Here is a 17727-nt window from a genome sequence, read left to right as displayed (position 1 = left end):
TACCCGCAAAACGGGAAAAAATTCCATTCTGGTTAGCTCAAAAAATCACTCAAATAGAGGCAGTATTTCCTGATACTACACCTATTGACAAACACAGAATTCTGACTATCTGTCTTCCAATGGGGATCGCACCACTTGTGGAGGATTGTGACACTTGGGGCACAGTCTTTGCTTCAATATACACAAAAACACATGGTGTTCCGTCTATGGCGGTTATACCAGACGTACTAAGACAGATTCAAAATGAATACGGTCCAGAACCTGATTTAACTCTAGGTATGAAATTACTGAAAGACTTTAAGCAGGTCTCAGCTATATTACTAGCCAACATAAAAGGAGAAGCAGCATCTGTGGCGATCCGCCAAAAATTGAAAGAAACAGACATAGCAGAACAACCTTTTGAACTTGCCAGAATAATTGAAAAATCCTATGAAGAACTAGGTAGAGACAGTTTGGGTGGGAAACCACTAAAACCACATCTAACTGAAAATCCTGAAAAAACCTTTATCAAAAATAATCTCAATACTCCAAAAAAGAGGTGGGAGGGTAATAAACAAACCACTCCCAGAGAAAAACAGTTTCAATCCCGAGGAAGGTCTCCTCAACGAAGAGATAGATCTCCAGAACGAGGAGGCAAGTCTCCCCAAAGGGAGCCCTCTGAAAAAAGATACAACCTTAGAATTAGGGACAATTTGAGAAAACCTGACAGATATCAAGATATTGATACACGTCCCTCTCGATCTTTTCAGAATTCCTCACAGTAATCGGAAAGAAGAGGACGGTCAGAACGCAAAGAAGAGCACGTCAAGTCCAAAGACAAGGAACCTGCTCATCAAAGGAAAAAATTACAATTTCCAAAAAAGAAGGTAGCCAGTATTAAAATAAAACATGCCGAGGATTCTGAGGACACAACTGAAAAACGGAGAGTGGGCCCAGACAATGCTAGACAGCGCAGCAGAAGCGACCATAGCTCGCAAGATCCTGATGAATCTTCTGGAAACAGTGGACACGAATGAATACATTCAAGTGGAAACTGCAGACACCAGAGTTAGCATACCCCATAAATTATATGAAATAACATTGCGTATAGAGGGGGACAAAACTAGGAAAATAAGAGGTCTCTTTTGGGATAACTTATCTAAAGGCTATGATATCCTGCTAGCTGAGAAAGACTGGCCACCAGAGTTTGTCAGGGAGTGCCCACATGGTGAAGAAATGATTATGCCTGCCTTCTCAAATCATATTCCAATTCATAAAAAATACACATTTGCTAGAAAATGGGCAGTGGCCCAAGCCCCTGCATTATATAAAAATCATGTAGGATGGGATGAGGATTCTCCTCACCATAAAATTCAGTTAAAAAATCAACCCACTGCACAAAGGCAGTATCCTGTTAAGCAAGAAGCTAAAAAACAAGTCAGGGAGCTCTTAGATCAACTTGAATATCAGGGGGTGATTGAAACATGCACCTCACAAATGAACAATCCTTTGTTTCCTGTCTCCAAGCCAGACGATTCATATCGTCTAGTTTTGGACTACAGACACCTAAACTCCTGCTGTAAAACCTTTGCAGTACAAAACTCACACAGTGCAGCACAAATGAATAACATTGTGCGCAAAAAATATAAAACCACATTAGATATTTCAAATGGTTTCTTCTATCAAAACATAGCACCAGAAAGCAGGTATTTGACCGCTTTCTCCAGTATGGGGGCCCAAAAGCAATTTTGTCGACTCCCACAGGGATTCAAGAATAGCCCTGGATTATTTTCAGCCAGAGTAACAGAGTTACTACAAATGTATGATGATGAGGCATTATCTTATGTCGATGATATCTATCTTACAGACGATGACCTGGAGACACACTTGAAAAGAGTGAACACCATCATACTTGGGTTCGCATCTGAAGGGTACAAATTCAACTTTAAAAAGTCACGAATTGCCCACCTAACAGTCCTGTTTTTAGGATATGAGTTATCAAGTAAAGGCAAAAGCCTAGCAGACAACTTCTTAGAGAAGTGTGCAGTACAGCAAACTCGAAAAACGCAGAAGAATTTACAATCAATTCTAGGTTTCCTGAATTTCGGAAGAACATACATTCTAAATTATGCAGAGAGGGTTAAACCTCTCTACGAATTAATAAAACCTGATTTCAAACCAATTAATTGGACTCAGAAACACACAGAAATTTTACGATCGTTACAAACAGACATGTTAACTAAAACAAAACTGCAAACACGCGCAAATGAACGCAACCTTGTAATCGAGTCATCCCAGGAAGATGCGGATTCACATACCTGACCTCCAATGTTCCCTCTAATTTTTTTCCTCTGTGTGCGGCAGTTTAGGGTCTCTGTGCGCTGCAGCCATGGCTATGTGCGCCAGCAACCAGACCCCACGTGTGTGCAGCGCCAAATATCCCTCCAAACTTTTGTTAAAAAAAACTGAAAATACTGTGCTTTTCAACACACACAGCGCCACATTAAGGGTCTTAAGGCAGATTTGCAATTTGGATACACAGAGGCTTATGCTTGTTTAAATCTGCTGAGTGACGTTAACCATGGTTATGGAATGAGGCTATGTCATCTAGTAGTGCGTTCATACTTTGGTTTTCTTTCGAGGCAGCTATCATTTTGCCCAGCTGTTGCTCCGCTGCTTTTACACGTCGGTGTGGTTACGTCTTTCTGGGTCCCTTGATTTCTGGCCATGCACCGGCGCTGAAATGTTGCTCATGCACATTCGGTTTAGCTGTGGTTTCTCTCCTTTGTCGCCTCCTTTGAAACAACAGCTGTCGCCGCAGCAGGGATGAGAAATCCCAGCCTGTGGTTGGCTAGGGCGGTGGGTGGCGCATGAAGTGAAGGCCGAGAGAGAGGAGTTACAGTGTCACTGGTCCGAGTACAAGGAGCTGGTGTTGGTGGATATCTATGGCCTGCCAGCTGCTGTGAGGCATACTGTGGGAGGGGTGGCACCATGCCACCAGAGCTCAGCTACTAACGACAACAGCGGAGTTCCTCTTCGTCCCACCTTCACCCTCCACCCTCGGTTCTCTTTTTGGTACTTATTCCCTAATCGGCCTGCCTCCGCCCTGGCTTCTGTCTCATTGTCTCCTGTCCCACAATTCTCTCTGATGCCCAACCTCTTCTGGTGTGCTAATAATAATAGCAGGAACAATAATGTGTTTTTGAATAGCCCTTTATATACCACGCCTCATTTATAAGGACTGGAAATAGCAAGCAATATTATGCAATCATATAAACTCCAAATGCACGTGGATGTGGGCAGTGAGCATTTTATTAACTTTGGGGTGATGCATGGCTACATTGTTCCAGGCCCTCCGTGTCCCATCATCACAGCTATTCCAAGATATCAGCATACTCGTGCTTTCACATAAAGAAAACTCTGACATTCTAAAAGTATTACTTCTTGTACGTGTGCAAATTTCTGAATACTAAAACAGATATTATATACAGTATTTTATAGCAGAGAGACCCCCTGGGGCCAAATTCTGAAACATTTTCAGGCCCACAGGAGTACAGGGGCCGCATTGACTCCCGCAAGACTCCAGCAGGATGGGGAAAATATTATAAAACATGAATTTGCAATGCAATAGGTCACACATTTACGACGAGTTTGAGCTACTGGTATTGTAAATGACAATGCCTTTTATTTATGTGTTGACTTTAAAAAAGTAAATAAAAGGCATTGTCATTTTACAATGCTCATAGCATAAACTCTCGGATATACGAGACCTATTGCATTGCAAATGCTTTCTTAATCTGCTTGACCCACACAAAATTAAGGACTCACGAGCCACAATTTGGAGGGAGAAGTCAGCAAGGAGACACCAGAGCCCTCCTTCGCCGTGTAACAAAGTGCCTAGTCCTGGAGCAACTACGGGGGGAGAAGAGACCGAACTATAGAGAGTGGGGCAAACCTACAAATGGAATGGAGCATGGTTTTCCGTCTTGTCCTCAAAGTTAATTTCTTGATGTCGCTCGCTGTCACCAACTATTCTTCAGAATCTCTATATTCCTTTGAAGGACATGTCAATTCCTATCCTCTCGATTCTCTTGATCCTTCACTTTTTATCTAATTTCTCCCTCAGGCCTTCATACTACTCCTAATATTTTCGAATCTCTTCCTTTCTATTTCTCATCTCTGTCTTCTTAACACGTTTCTCATTACATCTCGTCTCTATATGTATCCCTCTCTCATGTTTACACTTGTGCCTTTATTCCCCACTCCTCTCTCTTGCAGTCTTAATGTTTGGCTATCCCTCTGTCCATGAGCTCTAATGTAACTTCAGGGCTTTTAATCAGATACATTTTCCTCATAGTCACACGCATTTCCACTTTATTAATCTATTAATGTACTGATGCTCATGGACTGTATGGAGCACACATGCATGTTTAGCTGATGCCTCGCATTTTCATTTATATAACCCAATCCTGGAGGCATTATCCAACCATATGACCATCTGCAACATCTGCATTATGAGACACAAGGGATTGCAAAAGCACTTGTGCCTTCGCTGCCTTCGATTTGGGGCACTTGCGGCCTGTGGACCCAGACTTCCTTGGGCAAGAGCAAGCAAGCAGAGCACCTTCGAGGGCCACCAGCAACGACCCTGCCCAGCCAATGAAGATTGCAGATCCAAACTCATATTTGGTGTTGACCGGGGTGAAGGGGTTGTAGTCCTGCACAATCGTGTTGCCGTACCATGAACATGCAACCAGAGCAGCCAGACCTCCCAGCAGGAAGACGATGCCCCCGGTCATGGCGATGCGTGCCTTCTTCACCTTGTCGTCTTCACCACACTTGGTACATTTCATGCCCACAGCGGACACCACAATGAAACCACCATCAGCGCTCGCGTGGCCTGTAGAGAACCGGACAGCGCCAGGATGCTGTCTTACACCTTGCACTGCATCTGGCCCGTGCTCTGGATGGCGCAGCTCATCCACAGCCCCTGGTTGACGGCGATGGTCGTGGTGATGCTGTCCCCGGCGTAGGAGCTCATCTGCCACTGGGGCAGGATGGTGGGCACGATCAGCCCGATCCAGCCCAGCAGCGCCAGTACGAAGCCCAGCATCTGCAGTCCCGATTTCGCCATGATTGATCCTGGCCTCTGCAGAACCTCCCCTCCAGTCCTGTCAAGTATCACGCATCAGGCGTGACGCTAACGCATTTCAGTGTGGTGTTACCGCATCACTGCACTGAAATGCATTGTCACACATTTTTTGCCACTCTGCTGACAGCACTGAAACAGCGCCTCTGACACCTCTGTGCCATGCGCCCGGCCCGGCTGCAGCAGACTTCACTTGCCAGGCTCGGACTGTAACACTAAAGAGTTAAAAGATTGTGCGCTCACTCGTGCCCTGCTACAATGTTACAATCTGCCCGGCAGCTCTGTGGCGCCGTGGGGTAGATAATGTGACCTCACGCCCTGGAACAGGAAACGAGGCGGGCCGGGGTCGGGTTTGGACTAGACTGGAGTTGAGTTTGTAAGGGGCTGGCTATGCAGTAGGCGCCAAATTCAATCATGGTGTGGCCCGCAGCATCGCGCTGCCTGCTCCAGCTCACAAGGCATGCATGGGCCAAATTCAGCGTGCTGTGAGCTCCTCAGAACGAATCAACTAATAATTACCGTAGCCAGCCAAGGAAGACAGAGAGGAGTGAGTGACACGGGGTGCAGAGGCTGCCTGGACAGCCTTTCACTGGACGGTCCTGCCGAACTGCCTTATAGCCTGATATGTACCACGGTCGTCACCGGTAATGCTAATTTTGCCTATACAGTACTGGATTATAAACACCCAGGAGGAGCTGAAGAAGATCGAAATCTGCAGCGGCCTGGGGGAGCAGCTGAGTGCCCAGCTGGCTGAGGTAGATCATAAATGTGTGTCTGCATCATGTCCACGGCCACTCACTTTTCTTCAGGCATTTGCCAGTTGTCTGGTGCTCATTGGATGCTGGGCAGGAGGTGTGTATTCAAGCTGGTGTGCTAATAAGAAAGATAACACGGGCATCCGGGTACTGCAAGGTGTCCCGCTAATTGCACAGTGTGTGATATGGCTTCTGTCTCAGTGATCGTGGCGTGGCTATGGCTACCTGTGAGTGGGGGAACTCACTGTCCATCCTTAAAAACACTGGAGGCGGGCTGGGGCCACCGGGCGGTAAACTCCTATTCCAGTGACCCACAGTGGTTCGTGCCCTGATCTTGCCAGTGCCTGCAGTCTCCTGGCTGGCCTTGGCAGAGTCTGTATCGCTGCCGGCAATGGAGAGGCATAACCACCGCAATCGGACTCCCATCTGCAGCTGAAATATGTTAAATTTACCAGCCAGTGTCTCGCACCGCGCGATCAGGTGCTAGCTGGTAGTAATGCTCAGAAGGCGTAATAGGTGGCCGGGCCGGCACTGTGTGAAGTATCTAACTGCATGTTTCATGTTGTAGGGCCTCTCTGACATCGGTTCCCTCTTGGGCCGGGTCACTCACTATGGGAAGGAGGTGCCCGCCACAAAGGCTGGCAATCTGTGTTTGGCAAAGGCTGGTAGCAAAAGCCTCCAAACAACGTACAACCGGAAAAAACAGCTCCTAGGCTAATGTACAGAGTCTTGATTTAATATATTGTAAATGAGGTTTCTGATATTGGTATGACTCCAAGTGTATGACTTAGACATGAGTAGCACGCAGTCTATGTAAGTAGGCGCTTGGGTACCCCACATTGGGGGGGTGAGGGGGACTAAGTGCTACACAAATACTACAGTGCAATGCGAAATCCCATATGCAAATAGCATAACTATTTTTAGAATTTAACATCTTCTGATTGCATGCTCTCAAAAGGCCTCCTCTGTATTTCTAAAACTATGCATCCCTATAGCTTTTACTGAGGGGCAGCGGTAGTACGTCACGTCCTGCTGGCTGACAATGCCAGAGCGGGTAGTTTGGTTGCGAGGAACTTAGGCCGTCCAGAATCATGCTGTAGCTCGGTCTACAATGCTACTGTTTCCACATGACCAGCCGGGCCGCCGGTGCTCTGCTCTATTTATGATCAGCGGCATTCAATTATAATTTCTGAGCCGGCCGAGGACAGCCAGCAACCTGGACCTAAGTCTAAGAACAAGGCAGATTTCCGCGGGGTGTGTGGCTCGCGGCCTGAGTACACAGCTGCATTGTTGCAGTGTGACTCGCTGAAGGGCCAATCTGACTAAAGATCCGTAAGTAGACAGTGTTTTACCAGTTGCCAGAGTTTTTGTCATTGTTAACACAAATGTACTGAGAGGGCAGGGTCTGGAATCTGAGGTCCTTGTGCTGGTGCTGGGTCCCTTACCATCATCTTTGCCTGCAGTGTCGGCCCGGATCCAACAGCAACTCCAGAGCTGTCAGAAGCGCCTGTAGCTCAGTGTCAGGCTGCCTGCAGCAGCTGATGTGATCTGGTGCTTGCTGCTGGGCAGGTAGGGGCACCGCTCACCGATTGGGGTCGGCCACCCAGCTCGGGGTAATGATTTTTATTGGGATTGAGGCTCCTAAACTAGTCTTTACATAATGAAATATAGCCTAACTGTTATCTGTGTGTGCCTCAGCCTCACTCTCCGTTGTAATTTCTAATATTTTAATGTTTCCCTTGTCTTCATTGCTTGATTTTCCTCACGAGAAATTGTCACTCATAGTCCTTGAAATATCACTCATAATTGCACTGAAATTATGAAACTGTCACACATGGCAATCTTAAACCTTGGCAGCTGTGCCCCTCCCGCTCCGGCCTCTCTTCCCCTGCTCGGATCCGCCGCCCTCTTCCACTCTGAGCCTCTGTCCGACAGGCGCCTCCTCCCTTTCTCTTTAGCGTCTGTATTCATATTAATTGCAGCGCACACGGGCTGCAATTAATATGAATTCTAACTCAATGGCCCACAATCAGCCCCGCATCTGTGCACTGTTAAGAAAAGAAAATCACAGTGTCAAACACCGCGTGTGCTAAAGCACACGCGGTGTTTGAAACTCAGTTTTTCATTTCTTAACAGTGCACAGATGCAGGGCTGATTGAGGGCCATTGAGGTAGTATTCATATTAATTGCAGCCCGTGTGCGCTGCAATTAATATGAATACTAACTCAATGGCCCACAATCAGCCCCGCAGCGGTGCACAGGCAGGAAAGGAATAGAGCAAGTGCAAGGGCCTTTTGCACGTGAACGCGAACAGAAAATTACGGGTTTTCGCGCCGCTCACATGTTAAAAGTGGCGGTGCGAACAGTCTCAGAATGTGCGCGCTAAATAATGAGCACTGCGCACTCGGAGTGCCTTCAATGCGCGCGGGCGCGCAGGTTATTTGGAACAGTGCTGACCTCTAATGAGGGAGAAACGGTACCAATAGCTTATAAATCACACTTGTACACACAAGCTGAAATGAAATTCAGTTCTACTGAAAAAATTCTAACTTGCAGTTCAAACTGCTGTAGCAAAAGAAAAATCCCTAGTCCAAGGAAGAAGCATATCTATTTTAACAGCAGTATCGGCCCTGGAGGCAGTAACAAGACCACACATTCCGAATGCTGTGGCATTTGATCCAAAATGGATACAATGGGAAAATTCTCTTGCTACAGAAGATGTGAAACACGCATTTGATCCGAGAATGAAAAAACTAGAAGATCTGGATACGAACATGAATGTACTCTGTCAATCGAAATTCTGCCTCTCGAACAGTACACCTGTGTAATCTACACGGACAGATTTGCACAACACTACGTTGTGGAAAAACAAATTTACAATGCAGCGTGCGCGATTGTTAAAGGTCGCTGGCTCTTGGGTAAATTCAGACCGATGGTCACTAAAACTGAATCACTCAGAAATTGTACCGCTCAGCGAGCTGAAATAAGATCTTTAAAGATGGCGCTTGAAAATGCCGATCGCGAATTCCCCACACTAATAGTGTGCGATTCACATTACTGCGTCCAGTCTTACAATAATTCCATGCAGACCTGGATTAAAAACGGTTACAAAGATGAAACAGGTGCCACAATAAAGCATAAAAAGTAGTTCTTTTACAAAAAAAACTACAAAAGACTCACGTGATACATACATTGAGTCATCAACGGGATGGCGTTCACGATGAAGGGAATTCATTGGCTAACAGAGCCACGGCGGCAGCTGTTCAATTGGCTTCCGTAGCTACAAAAAAGCGTACGAAAAAACAAATAGACGTTGAAACGCTGCTAGCAGTAAAAGCTTCATTGAAAGGCAACTATGTGGCGTTACCTCTAAATTATCCACTCGGAAATACATACATAATTGATGCAAACTCCGTTCCTTTTGCTCAAATCCCTGGACTGGGGGATAGAGTAATTCCAAACACGAACCGGAGGGCTTATTTGATTCAAGAAGCACACATGGGAATGGGTCTGAGGCACCAAGAGATCTTGAAATCTCTAATAGAATTGCAATCACAATACTGGTGGCCGGGGATGAGCGTGCAAATTCATAACTTTGCAATGGATTGTCAGGACTGCAATAGAGATCGCAGTTGTGAACCGGACCAGACACCTGCCCAGACACCTCTATTAGATAGCATTAGGCTATCTATACGCAGACATCCACACGGAAAAATGCGACCCCATAAATATTAAGACGAGATTCATTTAGATGAGGCCCCAGCACTCGGCTGACGCCAGAACTGTTATAAAATATTTGCGAGTCATTATCGGCACATACGCAATTGGCATGCTACATTCTGACCAGGGTCCTGCGATTAGCTCTCGGGCCTACAAGGATTGCGGTACTCTAGTCCATTCCATCCCGAGGGAAATGCGGTAGTGGAGAGAACAAAACGTGACATAAAGCAATCTATAACAGCGAGGGTATTAGGTTCGGGTTATGGGTGGGTCAAACATCTAATAAGTGTCCAACGTAGTCTTAATAATCTGCCAAGAAATTCTCTAGGAGGTATCAGTCCGTACCAACTTTTGTTTGGTCCTAGAATGATCATCCAGGATCTGGATTGTCAGACTTCAGTGGTGAAACAAAAAACCTTTGATATCAAAGATCGTTTGGCTGTTTTACAGGACTTAAATGAAACAAGAAGAAGTCTAAGTAACAAAAAATTAAAGCCAACGACCACTGAAGAAAAACCACCTGTCCCAGCAAGACCTGTCTGGATTCCAAAGATTGGGGATCTGGTCAGGGAAAAGATCGCGGTGAAGAAGGAATTTGGGCCTTCTTACAGAAAAGCAGTACCTGTCTTAGCTGTCAGCGGAACAAGATCAGTAGTATTACCGCCCCTTGCTGGAAAAAAGGAGAACAGAGTTGTATCAATCGACCTGGTAAAACCACAATCATGTGGCCAATAATAAGTAGTAGGCCCAGTGGACTCCCAAGAAGTAGCAGAAGACCAAATCTTGCTGCAATCCAAGAGGTTCAAACTGAAAGACTAATCACTTTTGATAAACCTGCAGTGAATAAAAAAGGACTATGCAACAAAGCCATGGAACTTGTGCCTCTTGAAACCCAAATTGCAACAGTTCGTCAAGAAACACCTGTCTACAACAATGTAGCCTCGGACTATACTAATGTGACTAAAGGAAATCCGGAAGCAATTCCACCAATTGATAGTACTGCATCTGGCTACTTCATCAATTTCGATGACTTTTCTGATGATCCAAGTGAACATGGAGACAAGCCAGCAAACGAAAAAACTTTCAAAGACAAGATTACAGAACTCTTTCATCAACTCAAAGAAACATATTTGATTTCACCATGGATTGAATTATGGATTGTGCTAGGTGTACTTTTCCTCCTTCTGTGTCTCATCTTGGTTTTAAGTTTGGGTACATTTATTGATGGAAAATATAGTACAATGGACACAGCAAGTCAGAACAACAACTTGGTTCTAATCCCTCACAGATCCTCTCACGTTGAAAAAAGAGAACTATCATCAGTGAACATCACAGCCATTCCTATACTTGGTGGTGTAGCATGGGACAATACTGATTACGAGATCTATGGCCCGGTTGAGCTCTTGAAATATCCACATCAGTTCAAGATTTCTTTAAGTGACTTTGTATCACCTAGTACTTTCTCTGATGATTGGGACTTTGAAAATATTAATAATATGATGTCAGATTTAGAAATGTCAGCAAATTTTACAGAACATGATTATTTACAGGGTTCATCGAATTATGAAGAAATGTATTGCTCCAATCACTTTGGGCATCATTATTTGCATAAATCTGCTAATCCTAGAAATGTTTTCAGTTATAATCAGTGGGAACATTGTCCAACTCCGCCAAAAGGCAGTTCAAAAACATTTTATGAGAAATTCCCATGCTTCTCAGGGTTTAATATCACTGATCCAGAAACGTTTTATTTTAAAATTATGAATAAGACAGGAGTGAAAAACATGTTGACAAATACTAAATTGATTTATGCTAAAAAGTTTTATGAAAAAATGTCTACATTTGGTTTTGAATTTTGGAAAAACAACATTGAGACAAAAACTGTCTGGGGTACAAAAGAATGGCAGGTACAAGGTTTAGAATCATTATTCAGAGCCTGCATGATCCCAGAACAAATCGTGTTCTTGAATGACACCATTCAGCAAACAACCTGTCTTGGCCTAGCCAAGATAAAAGATTTAAACAACCCGTCTATACCAAAGCCTATGCCTGATAGAAATAACACTACAGATGAGGGGTTAGACGTGTCCTATATTTTAAAACAAAACAGAACTTATCCTGATTGGAGAAAATGGTTGATATGGCCCACAGACACTAATAACTGTCGAGATAGATTCCTGAACAAAATACAGGGGTTCAAACAGAATAGGCCAGACCCAAGATATTCCCAGAGACAACATCCAGGGATTATAACAACATACAGTGTAGGAAAACTTTGCCTAGAATGGCTACAGAAATCCACACTACCCGAAATTAAGCAACACTTGACTTTACTTAAAGAAGGTGCTGACTTGCGAGATTTCTTACTGGGACCTCGCAAACAGCGTCAAAAACGTTTCATATACGCCGGTATATATGCAGCTTACAATGAAGCTTGGAAAATAACACAAATTGAAACTGCTGAAAAAATACAAGAAATTGATCGTATTAATTTGGAAAAATCACTGTCTGTAGTGGACAATGGGTTAACAACTCTGTCCTCCAGAATTTATTCACTGGACAGCATTGTATCATCTGCTATTGATATAATAGAACAGGATACGCTAATGTTACAACATGGCCAGTCCCAATTACGTACTATTGTACAGTTAGGCTGGACGTTACAAAACCTGCATTCAGGCAAAGTGCCATGGCGTCTAATCAACACAACGTCATTATTTTCTATCTTTAACCTTACTGATAGACAAATCTCTTTGGCACAAAGAGGGGCAGACTATACGGTGCTGAGCATTGAAAAACTAGAAAAATTACCATTAACAATGTCAGAACGACCGGTCATTGAATGGATAATACATGGCACAATTACAATTCCGATAACAACTTTTCAGTTTCAAACTGCCAAAAGTATATACCAGCAGGCCTGTATGAAAGGTTGGGTAAAGGATACATCAAGTCAACCTAGAAGCTGCCTTACACACATAGATGTTGGAGTGGGGGCAAGAAATAGGTATTTCTTAGTGGTAACAACTGTAAAAATTCACTAAGCGGTACACTTCTGTGTCAAGGAATTAACTTGCATGGAGCCTGCGAAGGTTCATCAAACAACCTTTCATGCCACCTGCACGGCACCACTGCTACACAGATAGAACCTTTTTTCAGACAGCTTTCCAACAGCAGCTACGTTATAATAAGTGAGCGCAGCTGTTGTGGCTTGGTGCCTTGGAGCCTATCTCGTGAGCGTTACTTCCATGGTCACTTGTTGTATGCAAGTATTGTATCCAAACAGCAATCCAGACATGGAGGCGGCAATATGGCCTTCTTTAAATATCTCTTCTATTCGAATTGATACTTTAAGCAGAATGAAGTCTATTCTACAAACAACTGTGCCTTTAACCTCGTCTAAAGAAACGCATGATCTGCAAGTTGCAAGGACAGTGGCAGAGATACATACCCTATTATCGTCAAATTGCCCTGTGCATTTCGTAGAAATGTTAGGTCAAATCTTAAACATGTCTGATACCAGTGGCATCGCACATGTATTTAAGACTATTTTTTCGGGACTGCTAGCACCCTTTGAAACAGTTCTGAGCATCTTCCCGAATTTCGTGCACTCTGTGTTCGGCGGCCTGCCTCTTCTTTTGGGACTCGTAGCAGGAATTTTATTTTTGTTCCTTCTGCTTTGATATGGCAAGTCAAGTCACAGACCAAACCCAGGCAACAATGGAATAAATGATCCTAGCAATACGATACCGAGAACGGATTACTAAGGTCCTCGGATTGGCTCGGCTAAGAGATCTGAATACTACCGGGTTTCTTTCATTCAGACCAATGTGGCAAGATTGCATCTTACCTGTTCTACGATGTCTGCTATGCAGAGAAGAATGCGTGTTGGACGTCTGTCTTACACTACCATCAGCAGTACCTATGGATATCGATACTTTGCTTGGTTCGGTAACGGCTCATGCAACGTGTTGTCCCCAGTGGCTACCTATTCTGATGACGGCATTCGTTGAGACCTCACCATACGATTAGGTGGCGGTGAGGTACGAGATGAAAGCGGCACACAGGTACAACCTTCCGTGAACATTGCTGATCCAGACACCAATGATGGCAATGCTTCGCACATTTGCACTATTTCTACTTTTTCGGACCTGGTCCAACTTTCACCTACTGTTGTTGACGAATTCTTTGCCAGCCTATCTGAACTTATGTTCTCCCCTAACAACGAGAATAATTTTTGAAACAAAAACATGAGCACACAGCGTTCCCTGAACTTTGAATTCGGCCTTCAGTTTTGATAAACAGAACTTCTAAAAAACATTGGAACTATTTTTTCTCTTCCCGAGAGCAAAATTATTTTTCTCCAGTTCCCAAAATATTTACCCCTTTTTTGGCACATGATACTCTGCTTAAAGTAGAACTATTCTTAGAGAACAGAACTTCTATTTTTAGGAACTCTAGAGACAATATTTTGATTTAGCCTCTAGCACATGTACAGTATTGTATAAATATGTGATGAAATGGTCTCGACCTTCTCTTCTGTATTAAGAGACATTTCATAAATGTAATTTTCGCAAATCATTCAGCCAGCGTACCATATATACATTATCTGAATGTTACCTCTGCTTGAAAACGTACAGTATGATACTCATTTTTCGTGTACATACAATTTCAAATGCATTTTTATGTATTTAGGGGTGGGTTGGAAAACACACGCATCGTTATATGTTTGTTTAGTATTGCTTAGTATTTAGTAATGATGGACATTATACGTGGAGTGGGTGTTATGAACGTATCTAGGACCCTATTTTAATATTCATGATTCATGCCCTTATGTGGTTATAACGAATCATATCCTTATAAAGGCATAAGAATCATATCCATATTTAGTCATAGCCAATGCAGTCCAAATACGGCAAGGCTACTCCCCTAGACTCCTAGAAAGTACAACGCGTTCTTTAAACAAACCAAGCCTCCAGCAGCCCGGGAATTCCCCATGCTTCTGTTTTGATTTGTCCTAGAACTCCTGGAGTCCTAAAAGAACTGCAAGTTCTTAGTGACGTCTTATGTCCAACCTTACGTCAAACTCGGCAGCTTCCAGGTATAAATATACCAGCCTCTGCCTTAAGCAAACACACGGTGGTTTGGAGCAGATCGGCTATCTACTTGCCCGAAGCCCAGCTGATGCGAGTGCCGAAGGAAGCCAACCCTCCCACTGACGCACTGAGAGAGACGCTGTCTTTTCTCCTGCCGAGAAATCCAGCTCCAGTGTTTCCAGTCACCCTTGCGGGTTGCTGGGAGATCGAGTCCTGAGAAAGAGATACAAGACCTCCTTCATTCTATAACCAAGGTACGGAGCAGATTAGATCCTTAGAGAATTCTTGATTCAGATTCTTGGCAAAAATAACTTTAAATTAAACTGCAGCTCACTTACTCCTTCCCAAGTACTAGGCTTAGGTTAGGTACACCGGGGTAGGTGTATCTTAGAAACACCAGTTGAGCACGTTTAGTCAATGATTTTAAGTATGTATATATTTTATGCATTTTAAGTATCTTATGGCTCAGAAACCATATAAATGCTTTTACAGTATTATTTCATAATGCTCCTTTTACTGTACGCACTTTACTTCATGATAAGTATTGCAATTGTGGCAATTAATTTCTCTTGCATGAGAAAGAAGACTGCTCAATAAATAACCACTTTTATTGAAAACGCCCGTCTCTCTATTTCTCTGCACTCCTGGTGAAACTAAGCATGCACGATTGACTGAGTGAAATAGCTGTCTATTGTTTTCACACGACTCTGGAGATATACTCCTTATTCTAGGGGGAGCAAAGTTGTCATGTTTATGCGGTCATCAGAAACTAATCCCTTCTTGTATATTCAGGAAAGTTAACTCCTTCCTGTTCACTCGAGAAAGTTTCTAGTGACCTCTGAGCTAGCTGGCATACCTAATTAAGTCTAACATATTAAGTAGAAACCTAGATGACCTCAGTCCTACGTCTAAACTACCGTTTATGTTATTCCAATGCGCTGAGCCTATGGGAATATAGGAACTACACTACAACACAATGTGATTTCGGACAAGCGGGTGAGGAGAGCCAGCATTAATTGTCGGGCAAACAATAGAAGGGAGAGAGTGACATTATTATTCAGGACTTAACTCCTATCAGCCTGGCACACATATGCACTGATCCCGAGCAACCAATGCCAACAACAAGCAAATTAATCATCAGCCTATTGGAAGCTCCAATGTAAAGGATTGGGTGCTTGATACAAAAATGAGTGGTCTCCAAGACATTGGGAACGTAGTTTGTTGTCTGGCCAGTACAGAACCAAGGAGCAACCACCCGACAGCAAATGCAAAGCCACTAAAGTAAAAGTCGTGTGAGGAACCAGTAAGCACAGACCAGTGTGAGCAACCGAAGGCCTGCTCTGTTGTATATTTGCATCACTACCATAGAGAAGGCTCACATCACATATTGAATAAAGGAATACTTTTACGACTATTTGCTACAGTAAAACTCTCAAAGCATGGCATATTACACTCAATCCTGACCCATTAGTTGGCTCTCCTAGTGTACACTAAAGACATACCTTGATCCTTGCACAGACTTGCCTCCATCGCATTCTTGTTGGCCAAACGTGAAATAGCGTTTCACTGCTGGGGTTCAGCCAGATTGCCCACCTCTGTCGTCTGGCTTAAAAGCATGACCTATTGTGATAGCTTTAGCGAAGATTACACCAATCTCCAACCTCCAACGTCCCGCCCTAGGGATTTTTGGCAAGTCCTGCGTGATTATCTCCGCACCCTTAACCATGACTCTATAGATTGAACCTGCCACTCCCCTTACATAGCGCACTGCTCATTATTCCCTTTCTGCATCCGATGTTTTATACCCTCATACACTGTATATACACCCACATGTTTCCCGATATTAGTTCATTATGATGATGCTTTAGCGCTCTGTCATTTTATATTTAAGACATGCTTTGAAGATGTGAATTTTTGGCAGCTTGTGTTTGTTGACTTGTTTGGTATATATGAAAATTAATAAAGGCAATCTTTACAAGAAAGTGTGCATCTATATACATGCATGTAAAAAGATACATTTTCATTCAGCCGTTAGCTAAATCATGGTACCTAATGCAGGTAACTCAACAGTATTGAACACTGAGGGGGGTCATTTACGGTTTTGTAAAATGGTGCATGCTTCCTAAAGCTTGAATGCACTGTCCTGGCAAACTTGCGGTTCCCCATCCCACTGCGATGCACGAAATGGCAGAGACCACCAAAGGAACACCTGGTCCTATTGTGCCATCCTAATTTTTTTCTGCATTAACAAACACTGGGTTCCGGAGTTTGTTCTTTCAGAGTGGGTGCCTCAACCATGCCACCCTCTCATCACAGATTCTTGCCTTCCATGAAGCCACTTTAAAGGTAGCTCCAGTGATGGCACAAACATTCCCAATTCTCACTATGCCAGAGTGGATCTCTAAATATGCCATGTGGTTCCTCATCTGTGGAGCAGAAGCCATAGCCTCCTCTGAACTTGAGGCTACTTAGCCACATCAGACTTTAAATGAGGCTGAAAGTCTGCCTTGCCAGGATTCAAAGTTGGGGGGGGAGCAGATTTTCGAGCCCCGAGCGCCACATATGCACCGCCGTTGCGTCATTTGTGTGAACCATGCGCCACGTTGCACCCTATTTACAACATGACGCATCTAGGGAGATGGGTCACGTTGTAAAGCCCTGCGTCAGGTTTCATGTGGGCGTTCTGGTGCAGGGAGGGGCGTTCCGTCGCAGGAACGCCTCGGAAAAGTACCTGAGTGAAATCTACAAGATTTCACTCAGTCAAATTCCGACGCCGCTGCGTCAAAACCTTGCGCCTGCTTGAAGCAGGCGTAAGGCGTGACGCACCATGTTGAGGATAGGCAAGGTTGGAACAGTGCTGGAGTTGCGTCGCGCCCGCAACACAACACCAGCACTGCCCCAACCTTATGCCGGCAGATGCGACACGCATCTGTTTATCCTTACTCCATAATGCGCCACATTGTAAATGTGGCACATCTGTGGTGGCGCAAGGGTATACTTGCGTCATGCATCTTTCCTGGCGCATCCC

The 17727-nt window shown here is 44.2% G+C and overlaps 1 protein-coding gene and 1 pseudogene across 1 annotated transcript in view; both read right to left on the bottom strand.

The window, feature by feature from the left end:
* The window catches only part of LOC144753495 (cytochrome P450 2D15-like), a 482639-nt gene that overhangs the window by 221875 nt on the left and 243037 nt on the right, over nt 1-17727 (bottom strand).
* LOC144816467 (claudin-7 pseudogene) lies at nt 4458-5113 on the bottom strand (annotated as a pseudogene).

The sequence above is a fragment of the Lissotriton helveticus genome, chromosome 1_1 (assembly GCF_964261635.1).
Source record: "Lissotriton helveticus chromosome 1_1, aLisHel1.1, whole genome shotgun sequence".
NCBI classification, from domain to species: Eukaryota; Metazoa; Chordata; class Amphibia; order Caudata; family Salamandridae; genus Lissotriton; species Lissotriton helveticus.
The sequence above is the reverse complement of the archived record's forward strand: the minus strand, read 5'-3'. Positions and strand labels throughout refer to the sequence as shown.